Raw genomic sequence first — 16,142 nt, forward strand, 5'->3', positions numbered from 1 at the left:
AGTTGGGAGCCCGCCCATAGAATAGAGGCATACATTTCAGTCTTTTCATTTCAAGTGTTGAAGTTGGGAGCCCGCCCATAGAACAGAGGCATACATTTCAGTCTTTTCATTTCAAGCGTTGAAGTTGGGAGCCCGCCCATAGAACAGAGGCATACATTCAGTCTTTTCATTTCAAGTGTTGAAGTTGGGAGCCCGCCCATATAACAGAGGAATACATTCAGCATTAATTTTCAAGTATTGAAGTTGGGAGCCCGCCCATACAACAGAGGCATACATTTTAAGATCAAGTCAGAGGACAATAAAACAGAGGGTTACAATAGGAATCCCCAGCAGGAAACAATAAAAATCCCCAGCACCGGGAAGCAGAAGGTTGCAACAAGAGGTCAAAGAATCCAAAGTGCAGAAGGGTACAAAAGATGTGCTCTGCTCAGTAGTTGGTTGAGGTCGCAAGAACTGCAAGCCTGGTCCTGATCCGAAAAGTTGAAGAAGGATGAACTAGCATCTACAACTAGCAAGTTTCAAGGTTCAAATCCAAAGTCTACATGAAGCACCATTCAAGATTCGAGACCAAGTTTCAGAAGACTTATAGATAGGAATCCTTGTAACTAGTAGCTGATAGGCTTAGTTAGTTTTCTTCATCTTTCATTTTTTGTAATAGCAGGACCGCGGACTGGAACCTCAACGGAATGGCACCTCGATCGGCTCTTCACCTCGGTACACTCTACCATCTCTCTCATTTCCAAACTACACGTGGCCTGATTTCTCTATAACCAAGGATATGTAGGCAGCTCAGATACCAGGGCTCGGTCACATTCCTTTTCTTTTCCTTTAGTTTAGTCCCTCCAAATAAGGGTCGGGTCAGAAACATGTCTAGTCGTTCTTTGTCGGAAAACTCTTCGTGTTTCCAGTCAAAGAGGGGCAGCTGTAGACATGTGATTTTTGACCCTTCCCAAGAATTTTCACATTTTAGCGTAAATATTTAATTTAGGTCTAATATAGCTATTTTAGCTAATTTTGACTATTTTACCTTATTTCGTCACAAAAAGAAAAATTACAAAAAAAAATATATATACTTTAGTTTATGCGTTTCTCATAAATTTGAAAAATACAAAAATAGTACCTTATTTTTGTACTTTATATAATTTCGAAAATTACAAAAAAATAGTTACGAATGTCTTGCAGCCATTTTAATCTTTTGAAAATACAAAATTAGTACTTTGTATTTTTTTTATCTTATCTTCATATAATTTTGAAAATTACAAAAAATGGTTTCGTTAACGTTTTATAGTCATTTTAATCTTTAGAAAACACAAAAAAAACAATACTTTATATTTTATCTTTATATAAAAACGAAAATCACAAAAATAGTTTTATTAATGTTTTGTAGCTATTTTAATCTTGAAAAAATATTAAAAAATAGTTTTGTTTTAAATGTTAGTCTTATTTTGGTAGTTATTTTACTTACATAGGATTAATTGAACAACGTCGTGTTCTTATTCTCGGGTCCGGACAAAAGAATAATATTTGGGTTCAAACTACCCGTTTTTAGGCCTAATTTTCGGACCTAACCCATAACAATCCAAACCCACCACACCTTACACCAACTCCAAGATAATGGGGAACATCTTTTGAAAAAGGAGGAGGAATACACGGACATCTTTTGAAAAGTGGGGAAAAGGAACGGAGGAGGGGAGTTTGAAAAAAGGAAAAGGTTGGATTGAAAAATGAAAAGGAAAATTGGAAAGGGACGGGTGGATTTAAAAAGGAAAAAGTTGGAAAGGAAAAAGGGGGTCTGGAAAAAGAAAATAATGGAAAAGAGATTGAAAAAAAAATAGAAAAAATTAGAAGAAGGGGGTCACCTTCTTCTTCATAAGGAAAACCAAAAAAAAAAACGGAAAGGAGAGAAAAAAGATTTTGGACTTCATCTTCTTCTTCCTAAAAAAAACTGAAAAGAAAAAAAACTCCCACTCTCTCACATTAAAACGACCCCTTCTGCTTCATCTTCTCGAATCAATCTGCTGCGTCGAAAAAAAAACCCAGCAACAGCCAACATCTCGGGTCGTTGACAGTCTTGGTCCGAGCTTCCTATTTCCGTCGAGGTTTCCATTTCGGTCCAGTGATTACTGTCGTTTTTGTGTGTGAAGATTCAATGTAAGACCCACTTTCTTTATTTTGGATTTGTTCTGCTTACATGTTTCTGTCTATGTATTTTGCTTCTTCGGTAACTTGTGTGAAGATTAATGTTTTCCTTGATTATTTGTTTTGATTTACACACTAATCCATTAAAAGTGTGAATCAAGCGAAAGAGAAAAACAATCCAACAAATATGGAAATAGGTATCATAATGTAGTAACTGTGTTTGGTTATATGTTGAAATTGATTTCGACTAATTTTGATATCCTTTTATTAAGTTTATTTTAAATGGATCTCTATTCTATTTAATCACAGAAGAAACGAAAATAAGAAAAGTTTTACTGTTCGGTCAAGGTTGTTCGCCAGTTATATGCCCATGTGATTATTTTACTTGTTGTTCTCTTTTTAAAAGTGAATAAAGCCATGATAACCCTGTGGCCCATGTGATTATTTTGCTTGTTGTCTTTTTTTTAAAAGTGAATAAAGTTATGATATCTTTGTGGATTCCTTTACGTTAATGTTGTCTTCATAGTTTATATTTTTTAGTTTTTTCTTGTTTTCCTTATAGTTAGCCTATGGATATGAATATGGTTAAGTTTGTTTTGATTATGAACATTCGTGCTTTAAGTTAAATGTGATCTTTTGAAATAAATCGAGGCGTGCCATTTAGCAAATTTCATGGCCCTCACAAAGTGCAAACGCGCAGTTGCTTTAGACGCATATTTAATAAAATTACTTTCCTAAATTCGGGTGCGCATTTATGTGATCCAAATCAAATCTCAACGATGTTAAAATATGTTAAAAACTACGGGCACATTGATTGTGACGTGGTCCGAGATGCATGTCCACGACGTTGCAATTCTTTAAAAATAAGAGCGGGATGAGCCTCGCCGAAGAAAAATACAAAATTGCGGGGCCTTCAGTACATATTTGCTTTAAAAAATTGCTTAGACTTCGGAATGGACCGTTTAGCATAACTCCACGGCCCTACCCAGAATAACAATACTCTAGTTGCTTTAGACGCACCTTTAATAATTTATTTTCCTTAAACTCGGGTGCACATTTATGTGACCCAAATCCAAATCTCAACCGAGTCGAGATATGTCAACAACCACGGGTGCATTGATGTAACGTGGTTCAAGATATGTTTTCACGATGTTGCAATTCTTGATAAAAATAATAATAATGACAAAAGCGGTTAAAAGTTAAAATTCGCCCATAGGTTCTATATGTATAAAATAAGATAATCAAGCCGAATATGACAGTTGAGCGACCGTGCTAGAACCACGGAACTCGGGAATGCCTAACACCTTCTCCCGGGTTAACAGAATTCCTTATCCGGATTTCTGGTACGCAGACTGTAATATGGAGTCATTCTTTTCCTCGATTCGGGATTAAAATTGGTGACTTGGGACACCCTAAATCTCCCAAGTGGCGACTCTGAAATAAATAAACAAATCCCGTTTCGATTGTCCTTTAATTGGAAAAAACTCCCTACGTACCCTCGCGGGGGCGGAAAAAGGAGGTGTGACATCGAGGTAGTGCCCGGCCTCGAGGATCTCCACCAAAAAAGAAGTCAGGCTTCGGAAAGCCTTCAACGCCATCATAGAACTCGAGGTGATACCCGATCTCATAGTTTTCCTTTCTAAAAAGAAAAGTGATCACGCGAAGCTCCGATCCTGGAGTCTCTAAGAGGGCTCGAGGCAACGCCTAAGTATAGGCAACCCCTCAACGAAAGTCTATCCACTACGCTTTAAAAGGCTATCTACATCAAGTTTAAAGTAGACCCCCAGGTACCCGAAGCTGACTTTCTCTCAAGATACCTCTCTCGAAAGCTCTAAAATTCAGCGTAGTATCTCCATGCAACTCGAAGGGCCCGATAGCCCAAGTCTATTAGATCAATTCAGGCTTGGTCCGAGGTACGACGATGGGCTCGGAAAAGAGCCGTGTCAATTGACAGAGGATCGAAAAGAACACTCGCATCCGAGTTAGATATCAGTGGTCAACAACAAAGGAAAACATTCAAAGGCCTCAAAGCGTACGATAACATACAATAATAAGGCAAGAATCGAAAACAGAAATCAAGGGAGTATCTTTATATTCATAAATATCCATGTACAACAGCCCTTGAAACGGTCCTTACATATAAATACAAAAGCCCGCAAGGGGTTCTTACACATAAAGGAAGACACAAAAAGGTTCACACACGAGATAAAAGCCTAGAGGCTGGTCTACCTTTGAAGGTCCACCTCCTGCAACAGGCGCCTCCGGGCGCACATCCTCAGAAGCCTCATCACGGCCTTCCACACTGATATACCCAAAGGATAGGGCGAGAAGCGGAGAGGGATGAAAAAATGCCATAGCTCTCCGAAGGTCGAGGACCCTCGCTGGCCAAGAGAACCTCGGAGAGACAGCAGACCGGGCGAGCCTCAGTCCCGCTTGCACAGCTACTTAGAGCCTACTTCTTGGAACATCTAGCCGTGCAAGCTACTAGGTCGGGGCAGATCACCACGTTGAGCCAGGGTATAAAAATGAGCGGCGGTGTATAATCCAAGCCCCTTTTTGAGCAGTGGTATCTAATTTGAAGAATGTTTTACGAGCAAGGAAAGTTGAACCCCGTATGTCATCACCCCGAGCAAACAAAGTCAGGAATAGCAGACGTAACAGCAACCACAGCAGCAACAGGACGACATGGTTATGCTCAACAAAAGGAAGCTCCGGAAGGAGGCCACAACACAGCCTACGGGAGCTTTGCCGAACGGTCTTGAGACCATGAGCCCCAAACATAATGTTCAAGAATAGAGGAAGATGATAAGAAGAAATGGGCAAATGAGCCAACGAAGGTACTTGGATAGAAAAAATAACGCCAAAGCACCCCCATTTATAGGGTGTAATGACACGATCATCGAGGCTTTGGGAGATTGACCAGCGGACGCAATTACTTCGTTCTTGAAGAACTGAACCGACGGCGGAGAACTCATCTTGGAGAACGGGAATCGATAGTGCATTGAATCATGTCAAATATGCAAGTCCATGGGACACCCCGGTTGCCGAAAAAGCTCGTGCCACATGTTGCATCATTGGTATGATGTCACCGTAAGAAGCTCGTGGAGTCAAGTGTCAGAATCATTTCCCATCGCTTCGTTCTGGGAAACGCGAAGACTATCTATATGCGGCGAAATCAGAGGACTTAATTTCTCGCTATCAAGCTACTTCGGAAGAATACATCGAGACCCCGAGGACATGGAGTTGCGACCGAGTCCCCTCCCTCGGGGCTCGTCGAGACCCGACTCAAAGAAGACGAAGGTTGAGGCTAGAGCAGAAGAGGAAGTTCCCAAGGCACACGGCTAATTCTAACAAAGCCGACCTATCTAAAGCCTATGCTGAAGCGTCACACCTAGCCTTCCCATCTCCATACTTTATAATTAATGCATGTTGTACTATAACCGGGTTCCCCTCCTATATAAAGGGAACCCACATTACTTTGTAAGGGGCTGATGTTGCTCCAACTATTCTCCACCAGATCAATAATATCTCTCTCTCTCTCTCTCTCTTTTCTCTCTAACTTGCTCGTCCATACTAGCTCGAGGTTACTCTTAGCGCTAATTGCTTTTATATTGTTCTTCATTTATTGCTTGGTATTGGCCATAAAGAGTCTTGCTTAATTATACCTTAACTATTATCCCATTCTCGACTGCCCCCGTTAGCTCGAGCTCGAGCCGTATATCGACCTCGAAGTCTTTCATCGACCAGTCCGACGCTCGGGCTGCAAGCATCCCTATTTTATTACTGCCCCGCTTTAGCTCGCATTTCTTCGTTAAGCCTCATATTCTTAGCACCATCTGCTCTGACAACTAGCATAAAAATAGATCACATATTTTTAGAGTCTCATTTACAAAAATAATTATTGTTACCATTTTCACGGTAAACATTCATATTCAAACTCAAGAAACGAATGCACGCGTCAAGGAAAGTTCCAATTGTATACCAGTTCCACGTACAAAAGATGTTATATATTTAGTCATCCACTCTGTATTGCATGTTAACCTAATCATTTTTCCATGTCCCTCGATTGAAAAGCATGTTTGACGAGTGGGTGACATATGTTTTTCGCCATGCGGAGCTCGGCGTGTATTCGGCCGAATTCAATCATTTTTGTTCAAATATTATATTTATATTAAACAATTAATTAAATATATATAAATATTTAATTGTGAATTCGATAACTAGGACGAGCTATGAATTTCGTATTAAATTTAAAATTCATAAAATTTAAATTCTGACTCTATATATATATATATATATATATATATATATATATATCAAGATTTTAAGAAATCGTTACATAACCATGGGGCTTACTGCTTACTGTCTAATTGTGACATTTAGGTGTGAACTCAAAGACGCAAGAACTAAGATTAAAATTGGATTCCTTTCCGTCCATTTAATTTAGTTGTAACCGACAATAAACTATACGTTTGACAATCTTTTCAATTTAAGTTGAAGTCCATTTTGTAGTCTGTTTTTCACAACATTGATTGTTATGACATATATCGTGTGTGCTAACTACTTTCATACTCTCGAAATTGTGCTGAAAATCTATCTTAAATAAAAATAACTTCTTCTAGCGTCACCTATTTTGATAGTTAAGTCGAATTAACAAAAATCATAGTCAAATAAGGAATAATTTTTTATAGTTGAATAAAAAGGCTCATGAATCTAGTTGAAATTATCACATGACAAGTGGAGTATAGTGAGTGTTTTTTTCTCGAATGGTTTGTGAGAAAATTTTATTAAATTTATCTTATATCTACTGACAGTGTTCTTGAATGTTTACATAATCAATGCAGTTTAACTTGATACAGAAAGTTGCTTCCTTTATTTTCTACTTTAATAATTTTGGTGAGTTTATTATCTTTAATTGTCTTTGCGGTGACCTAACAATGTAAGAAAATATTAAACAAGGAAAAAATATTTAGATATGCTTGTAATGTTTGCGATTTATCTTATTTGTGTCCTCCTATAGGAGCCTTTGGCTCATAGGAGCGTCCCTCTCACTAATAGTTTTTCACCGTGAAAAAATTAATTTGATTTGGCTGACATAGTAAAAGCTATATAGGGGTATATTAAAAAGGTCCAAATATATCGTTTGACGCTTACACGGTATCAACCAAAATTAATTTTTCATGATAAAAAAATCGTTAGTAGTCAGAGGGCCATATAAGACATGAAAAAATAGCGGTGAGGACTCCCATGAGCCGATCGATATATTAAAGAAAGGCGTATGAAGATAAATTGCAAACATTTAGGGACAAATTTAGACATTTTCCAATTAAACTGTTACCATACAGAAGTTTAATCCAAATTTTATATGGTTAACAGTCCAATTTTTTTTTTTTTTCAACATGTAAACATTTCGCCTTACCACCAAAGGATGTGGTGCAGTGGATGGGATTGTTCTTTTCTTAACCAGATGTCTCGAGTTCGAGCCCTGGATATGAAAAAATTCTTGGTAGGGAGTTTTTCCCCCTCGAATGAGGCTCTACGCGTCGCTAATCCGAATATAATCGGACTCCAATACGAATATCAAATACCGAGTAGGAAACCAAAACAAAAAAAAAAAAAGTAAACATTTCGCCTTGACCTTTATATATAACGGGTATCCACACAATATGGTTTCATTCCCAACGAATTAAGTGACCAAACGAATCTGCTTTCATGGATAAACTATTCCATATCCTCCTCATCTCCATTTGTAAAGAATAGCAGAAGAGTATTATTCGGAGACCTTCTGCTACCCAAAAATTGTTAATCAAGATTGGAGAATTCACCTAAAGAAGAGGAAGCTTGAAAAGAGAAGAGAGATTTAAGATAGGAAAACTTATTTAGGAAAGAAGGCTTTCTTGATTTTGGTTTGCTTACAAATGAACAAGATACCCCCTATTTATACTAGCCTATGGATGATTCTAAATATGATTCTAGATAATGTACAAAGAAAATTCTAGCAACCTTATATTCTAACAACACTCTAGAATATCTAGATATGTCTTATCTTCCCACAATATTCTACAACATCTAGATATGTCCACTAAATAAATATCAAGGATACTAAACTAGGGCATGCTAGAGAATTCTATATTATTCTAAAAAATTAACTTTATTTTTTTTCACGCTCCCCTTAAAGTGATTTTTTGGAAACTACTCCAAGCTTGTCACAGAAGAACTCGAATGAAGCTTTAGCAAGTGACTTGATGAAGATATCAGTGATATTCTCCTGACTTCTCACTTCCAAAGTATTGATAATTCCATCAAGAACCTTTTCCCGAATAAAGTGATGTTCCACCTCAATGTGTTTAGTTCTTGCATGGAATACTGGATTGTTTGCAAGCTTGATGGCACTTTGATTATCTCTATAGATCACAGTTGGCTTTGATATAGGTAGATGCAAGTCTTTAGCAAGTCTTTGTAGCCATACACATTCTTGAGTAGTGAGAGCAGTTGCTTTATACTCTGCCTCTGTGGTTGACAAGGAAACTGAGTCTTGCTTTTTGCTACACCAAGAAACACTTGTTCCACCACAGGGGAAAATATAGCCCGATGTTGATCTTCGGTCATCCAAATCACCACCAAAATCAGCATCCGTATAACCAGCTAACACCAAATTATTCTTCTTCTAGAAGAACAAGCTCATGTCTGATGTTGAGTTGATATACTTTAGAATCCTATTTGCAGCTTCTAAGTGAGGCTTTCTTGGCCTTTGCATAAATCTACTGACATATCCCACCGAGAACGCAATGTCCGGCCTTATAATAGTCAAATACAAGAGACTTCCAACAAGAGCTCGAAAAGGCTTGGGATCTGCAAGAAGTTTCGTCCGCCTTAACCTTGTCTTATATCATGAGGAGTAGAACATGTTTTGCTTTGATTCAATCCAAACCTATCAACAAGTTTCTTGGCATATCCTTCTTGAGGGATAAAGATCCCTTTGTTCATGTTTGTCACCTCTAAGCCAAGAAAATGGTGTAGTTCTCCCAACTTCTTGATGTCAAATCTTATGGAAAGCTCATCTTGAAGCCTAACAACTTCATCTTTATTGTTTCCTGTTATTATCATATCATCCACGTACAAAAGAACAACCATATGCAAGTCTCCTTAGTTTTTAACAAATAAGCTAGGATCTGATTGTGATGCATCATAGCCACAGAAATGTAGATACTGAGCAATTTTTCCATACCATGCTCATGGTGCTTTCTTGAGGCCATAAAGGGCCTTCTTAAGTTTGCAGACATGATTAGGATGTAAGTTAGAGACATACCCGGGTGGTTGCTCCATATAAATATCTTTGTCAAGCACTCCATATAAGAAACCATTATTCACATCAAGTTGCCATAACTTCCAATTTTGCGAGGTTGTCAAGGCTAGCACAACTCGGACAGAAATCATCTTAGCCACCGGACTGAAGGTTTCTTCATAATCTTCACCATACTTTTGAGAAAATCCCGGAGCAACTAGCCTTGTTTTATATCTATCTATGCTGCCATCGGCTCTTCTTTTGATTTTGTAAACCCATTTACAAGAAATGGGTTGTACATCCTTCGGCTTTGGTACAAGGCTCCAAGTTTGATTATTCATCAAAGCCTTCATTTCATCATCCATATCAAGATCCCATTTTTTTGACTCCTTTAGCTTCTTCGAATGAGGAAGGTTCTTCATCATCAATTGGTCCTACAAAGAAACAGGAATACGTACTGACAAAATTTTCATATCTAAAGCGAGCTGGCTTGATAATAGTTCTGTTTTCCCTTCCCAAACCACTTAAATCATCTTCTTGTTGAGTTTCATGTTGTTAGGGTCCAGGACTCCCCCTTTCTTTTAACTCCTAGGCAGTTATATTATCTAGAGAAGCACCTGCAATGGGCAAGCTTGAATCTCCATTATTTAAGGTTTTTGAACTCGCTCCAGCCAATGCAGATCCATAATACAAAGACACTTCGTCGAATATGACATCCCTTGAGACAACAAAGAGATGAGTTTTAGGATCCATGCACTTCCATCCCTTTTTCCTTTCATCATATCCAACAAAGATGCACTTCCTTGCCTTGGCATCTAACTTGCTCCTTTGAGAATCCGGAATGTGAACATAACAAATAGAGCCAAAAACCCGGAGGTGTTTCATGCTAGGCTTTTCTCCAAACATTAATTCATAGTGAGACTTCATATTATTTGGAGAAAGCAGCATCCTTTTAATCACGTACGCTGCACATTTCATACCTTCAGCTCACAAGGCTCTAGGTAAATTCTTGGCATGAAGCCAACTCTTATATGTCTCAGTTAAGTGTCGGATCTTCCTTTCAACCACTCCATTTTGTTGTGACGTATCAGCGCATGTCAGCTCTCTTTTAATGCCATGCTGGAGACAAAAGGAAAGAAACTCATCTGATGTAAACTCACTGCCATTATCAGTTCGCAGCCTCCTTATTCTAGAATCGAGTTCACCTTCAACTGTTTCTTTGAACTCCACAAACTTACTGAAAACTTCTGACTTGTGCTTCATAAAATAAATCCAAGTGAATCTAGTAAAATAATCAATGAAAATTAGCATATAAGAGTAGCCTGAAAATGAAGGAGTTCACATTGGCCCCATCAAGTCACCGTGAATAAGTTCTAGTGGGGCAATGCACCTTGACAAGGATCTGTCAAATGGAAGACGATGTGCCTTTCCATATTAACATCCTTCACAAACCTCTCCTCCATCAAAATTTCTTAAGTTAGGCAAACCTTTTACTAGATTCAACTTTACCATGGCTTTTAATTTATCCATGCTTAGATGTCCAAGTCTAGTATGCCAAATATGTGTATTGTCATTGCTACTCATCTTCTCGATATATGAATTAGAGGCAGATAAGACATATAAATCGTTAACTCTCTTACTTGAGTGAACGATATCTGCCTTGAGTACCTTGATATTTCGGAGGAACTTCACATCACGTGGGCCAAATAGAAAATAGTTTCTAGCATCTACAACATTTGCAACTGAAAATAGATTTTTCTTCATACCTGGAATATGAAAAACACTGTTGAGGGTGATAGTGTCTTTTTGCTTCTCGTTGATCACAACAATGCCTTCCTTCTCCATATTATGGACTGTATTATCTGCTGTAACAATGACATCATGTCTGTTGTATTCGCGAAAGGTGGAGAATTTGGATTGATCTCCAGTGAGATGGTTCCCACATCCTGAATCCACGATCCAGTCTCTTTCAAAGTTTATGGAAGCCATGGCATTTATTGCTCGAGTCTCCGCTGTGAAGCATTTTCCCCAGTCTTCTTCTTTTTCTTCTTCTTCTTCAGCAACTTTCTTGATTTGAGCTATATTGCTCTCTTTGGCTCGACAGTATCTTTTTATGTGCCCGACTTTGCCATAATGCTAACATTTTAAATGTTTTTTACCGTTGCTGGAAGACTCCCCCTTCTTTCCTGGCGAGCTCGAACCACTTAAGGATTGAAAGTGCATGCTATCTCTTGATTTACCCTTAAAGTTCCACTTATCAGCGACAAGAGCATTTCCTTCCCCTTCTTTGATAGATACACCAGCCATCTGTTTGACTAATAGCTCTTGTGACGATAGCAAATTCTCAAATTCTTCTAAAGATGGTTGTTGAACCCATCCTTGAATCGATGTAACAAAGGGAATATATTCTGGATTTAAGCCACGAATAATAATTCTTCTTATTCATGCTTCAGAGATAGCCTCGTCCGGATTCAATAGAGAACTTTCATAACGCAGATTTTTAACCTTCAAAAAATACTCGGCGATCGAGAGATTACCTTGAGTGGTGTTAGCTAACTCATTCTCCAAAATCTATAACCGAGCTTCATCCTTCTTGTTGAACAGCCAATCGAAGGTCCTCCATATTTCATGAGCTGATTTACACCTTATAATATGATCAAATAAATTAGGAGAGATGGACTTCTTTAGGATAAACTCCGCCTTAGCATTAATTTGCTTTCACTTCTTCCGTGCATTGCTATTTTCTGATGCGTCAATAGGAGGACTTATGTTACTCCCATTGACAACTTCCCATAAATCGTCACCAACAAGGTATGACTCCATACAAGTCTTCCATATCTTAGGACTGGTTCAATAACTCAATCCCCAGTCCTTTAGCACGACCACCCAAATCCATTTAGAGAAACCAGTTGAATCAACCACTAACCCGACCTTGAAATCCAGAAGCCAACTTGAGGCTTTGATATCATGTAAAGAATAGCAGAAGAAGAGTATTATTCGGAGACCTTCTGCTAGCCCAAGATCATTAACCAAGATTGGAGGATTAAACTAAAGAAGAGGAAGATTGAAAAGAGAAGAGAGATTTTAGATAGGAGAACTTATTTAGGAAAGAAGGCTTTCTTGATTTAGGCTTGCTTACAAATGAACAAGATACCCCCTATTTATACTAGCCTATGGATGATTGTAGATATGATTCTAGATAATGTACAAAGAAAATTATAGCAACCTTATCTTCTAACAACACTCTAGAATATCTAGATATGTCTTATCTTCCCATAACATTCTAGAACATCTAGATATGTCCACTAGATAAATATCAAGGAAACTAAATTAGGACATTCTAGAGAATTCTATATTATTCCAAAAAATTAACTTTATTTTTTTTCACACCATTCTCCTCTTTCTAGTAGCTTTTCCGGCCACCGGAGAAGAAGAATACATTTTTGGAAAATCCATAAAGAGAATCTATGGGTCTAAAAAAGGAAAAACTCACCATTTCAAATTCTACTTGCACGACATCCTTAGTGGCTCCAAACCAACATTTATGATGATTATTTTTAACATGAGACTTGACTTGCATAGAGTATTGAACCTTGCTATTTTAGATATTTTACTAGCCATTTGATTAGTCGTAAAAATTATTTTTTATTTTACGGGTTTCTACCGTGTTGTAAGTATTTTATTTGTAAATTTCTTGAATTAATAACTCACGTATATTCGTGAGTGGGGCTAGTGACCCGTCAAAATTTCATATGCTTACGGATCAGGCTGAACGCCTCAGCATTATTATTATTATAGGTTCGGGTCATTCGCATCAGTAGTATTAAGTAACACACTCTTATAGGATTGAGTCATTATCCCCGGCATTACTATGTAACACACTCTTATGGGATTAGGAAGTTCCCCTCGACAGTATCATATCGCCTCGGCAAAATTGTACGTAATATTTGATAAAGAGCCAGTACACTTAAGAGTTTTTCTAACTTGGGATGTGACATTTTATTCAGCATTGATCATTATATATTCTATGCGAGGTAGTATCCAACATTTTAGGACTTAGTATTTATTCTTCTTTTGAGGGTCGGGTTATGCACAAACATCTTCTTTGTTGCTTTCACTTGCTATGCTCCATACCTTTCTGCTTTCATTATGCTTGATTATTGGTCAACTAGTAATTGTCAATGTCGACCTCTCGTCACTACGTCTTCGAGGTTAGACTAGATACTTACTAGGTACACGTAGATTTACATATCCATACTATACTTCTATACTAATTGTTCAGGTACTGAGATAGGTACACTTAGTGGTCACATTGGCGCGCAGGCGCAACTTCTTAGGAGAGTTGTGGTGAGATGCACTTTATGTTACGATCCACAGTACAAGGAGTCCCCTTCCTATTCATTATTGAATTCTGTCTAATTTTTATTCTAGACAATTGTTATAGTAGTATTATATATTTTAGTAGATGCTCATGCACTCGAGATAACGATTTTTGGGAACTTAGACTATTAATTTTCAATGTATTCTTGTTGACATTCGGTATTGCATTTTGGTCATATTCTAATTTTGAAGAAAATATTAGTATTTTCAATAAAAATACAACAATTTTGCTTAGTTATTTCATCATTGTTTTAAAATGTGTTATATATAGAAATGACAATCCAAATCCAAACCAAATAAGTTCAAATTGAATCGGATCTTTTAAGTTCGATTTCAGATTAATTGGTTTGGATATTTTGGATTATCGGTTTTAAGAGTTTAAGTTGAGATGTTTCTTCTTTTTACGAAAAGAAAAATCCAAATGAATGACTCATGTTAAATTTCCTGAAAAGGTCCTCATTCTCATTGCAATCATCTAAATAAAATATTCAAGTAATGAAAATATTACCAAGAAAATGCAATAGAGAAATCAGTACGATCGATAAGAAATAGCAATAGTAAAACCATGTCAAAATAAAAAGTATTATGACAGAAACTTAGTAATTAATATTCAATATATGAGATAATATCTAATGGGTAGGGTATTTAACTTATTACTATTGGCATATAGATAATGGACAAAATATAAAGAATAAAAAATTTGGATTTTCGGGTATCCATAAATCCAAAGTACCAAATCTAATATCCAATACGATATCCAAAAAAATTAATAATTCAATCCATAATCCGAAAATCTAAACCAAAAATGAAAAATTCGGATTACGGTTTGGATTTTAGGTTTGCCCAAACTATATCCACCCCTATACACAACCAGCTTGGAAATTTATATAATCAAACGTGGAAACGTTTAATTTTGCCCAAACTATGTCCACCCCTATACACAACCAGCTTGGAAATTTATATAATTAAACATGGAAACGTTTAATTTTTATGCAACTGAGGTGTAAAAAGTATATGCTGCTCCTATTAGGTCACATATCAAGTAAAATTTTATGATAAGCCTTAATTTCTAAAGTTGTAAAAAAAAAACTCCATGAGTTTTAAATTATTTGTCGAGCTTTCTAAAAATACTTGCCTCAAATTGTTTGTCATTTTAGAAGATTATAACTAAATTAATTACCTTTTTCCTATTTTACCCATAATATTAATGGTTCTTGAAGAATACATATACAAAAGTTTTGAATAAATATCAAATAAAGAGAGATTATATCTTAAAACATAAATAAGGGCTAGCAGGTGTAAAAGTTGATGTTGTTAGCAGGTTTCTTAATAATCTTGGAAAGGAACATTGGGAAGCAGTCAAGTAAATACTCAGGTATTTAAGAGGTACCGCAAAAGATTGTTTGTGCTTTGGAGAATCTAATCCAATCTTGAAGGGCTAAAAGGATGCTGATATGGCAGGTAATCTTGATAATCATAAATCTACTACTGGATACCTGTTCACATCTTTAGGAGGATCTATATCATGGCTGTCGAAGTTGCAGAAGTGTGTCGCCATCTTTACAATTGAAGCAGAGTATATTTCCACTATTGAAGCTGGCAAAGAGATTATATGGCTGAAACGGTTCATTCGGGAGCTTGGATTGCATCAAAAGGAGTATGTCGTTTTATTGTGACAATCAAAGTGTAATAGATCGGAGCAAAAACACCATGTATCATGCAAGAATGAAGCATATCGTTGTGAGATATCACTGGATTCGAGAAAGGATGGAGGGGGGATCTATGTTGGTCAAGAAGACCCATACAAGTGAGAATCCTTCAGATATACTGACCAAGGTAGTAGCAAGAGACAAGTTCGAACTATGCAAACAACTTGTCAACATGCACTCAACCTAGAAGCATAGTGTTGCCTCCTTCAGGTGAATAGGACTGGAAAAAGAGGTTGTGGGGTCCATCTCATTTGTAATAGGCATGTGCCTATGATTACTTTGGCTCCACGTTTGAAAATGGATGGAGGAGAATTAAAGCTCTTTCTACAACATTCTTGTAGGCTACGTAATTTTCTCCTATAAAAGAGAGCTCTTTTACTTCTTTTAACACACCATCAAAAAGAGAGAAAGAAGAGTGAGGCGTCATAGACAGTATATAAGAAAATAATCTATAAGAAAAATAAAAAGTGTGTGCGATATTGCAGTGATGTGAAAATATCAAAAGATGATTATTTCTTTGAGTGTTGTTGTGGTCTTTGGAGTATTTACTCGGGCATATAAAGTGTAAAATTCTTTGCTATAGTGATATCAGTTGCTCCTCTCGGGGTCGTAATTTTTTCTTTATTTAA

General features: G+C 37.1%; 1 long non-coding RNA gene across 1 annotated transcript; it reads left to right on the forward strand.

The window, feature by feature from the left end:
• The first annotated feature begins 1,704 nt into the window (after positions 1-1,704).
• On the forward strand, positions 1,705-16,142 carry LOC138877070 (uncharacterized). Its single transcript, XR_011402384.1, has 3 exons — positions 1,705-2,151; positions 15,126-15,179; positions 15,266-16,142. It is a non-coding gene; the product is annotated as an uncharacterized lncRNA (long non-coding RNA).

Source organism: Nicotiana sylvestris, chromosome 9 (assembly GCF_000393655.2).
Source record: "Nicotiana sylvestris chromosome 9, ASM39365v2, whole genome shotgun sequence".
Lineage (NCBI taxonomy): Eukaryota > Viridiplantae > Streptophyta > Magnoliopsida > Solanales > Solanaceae > Nicotiana > Nicotiana sylvestris.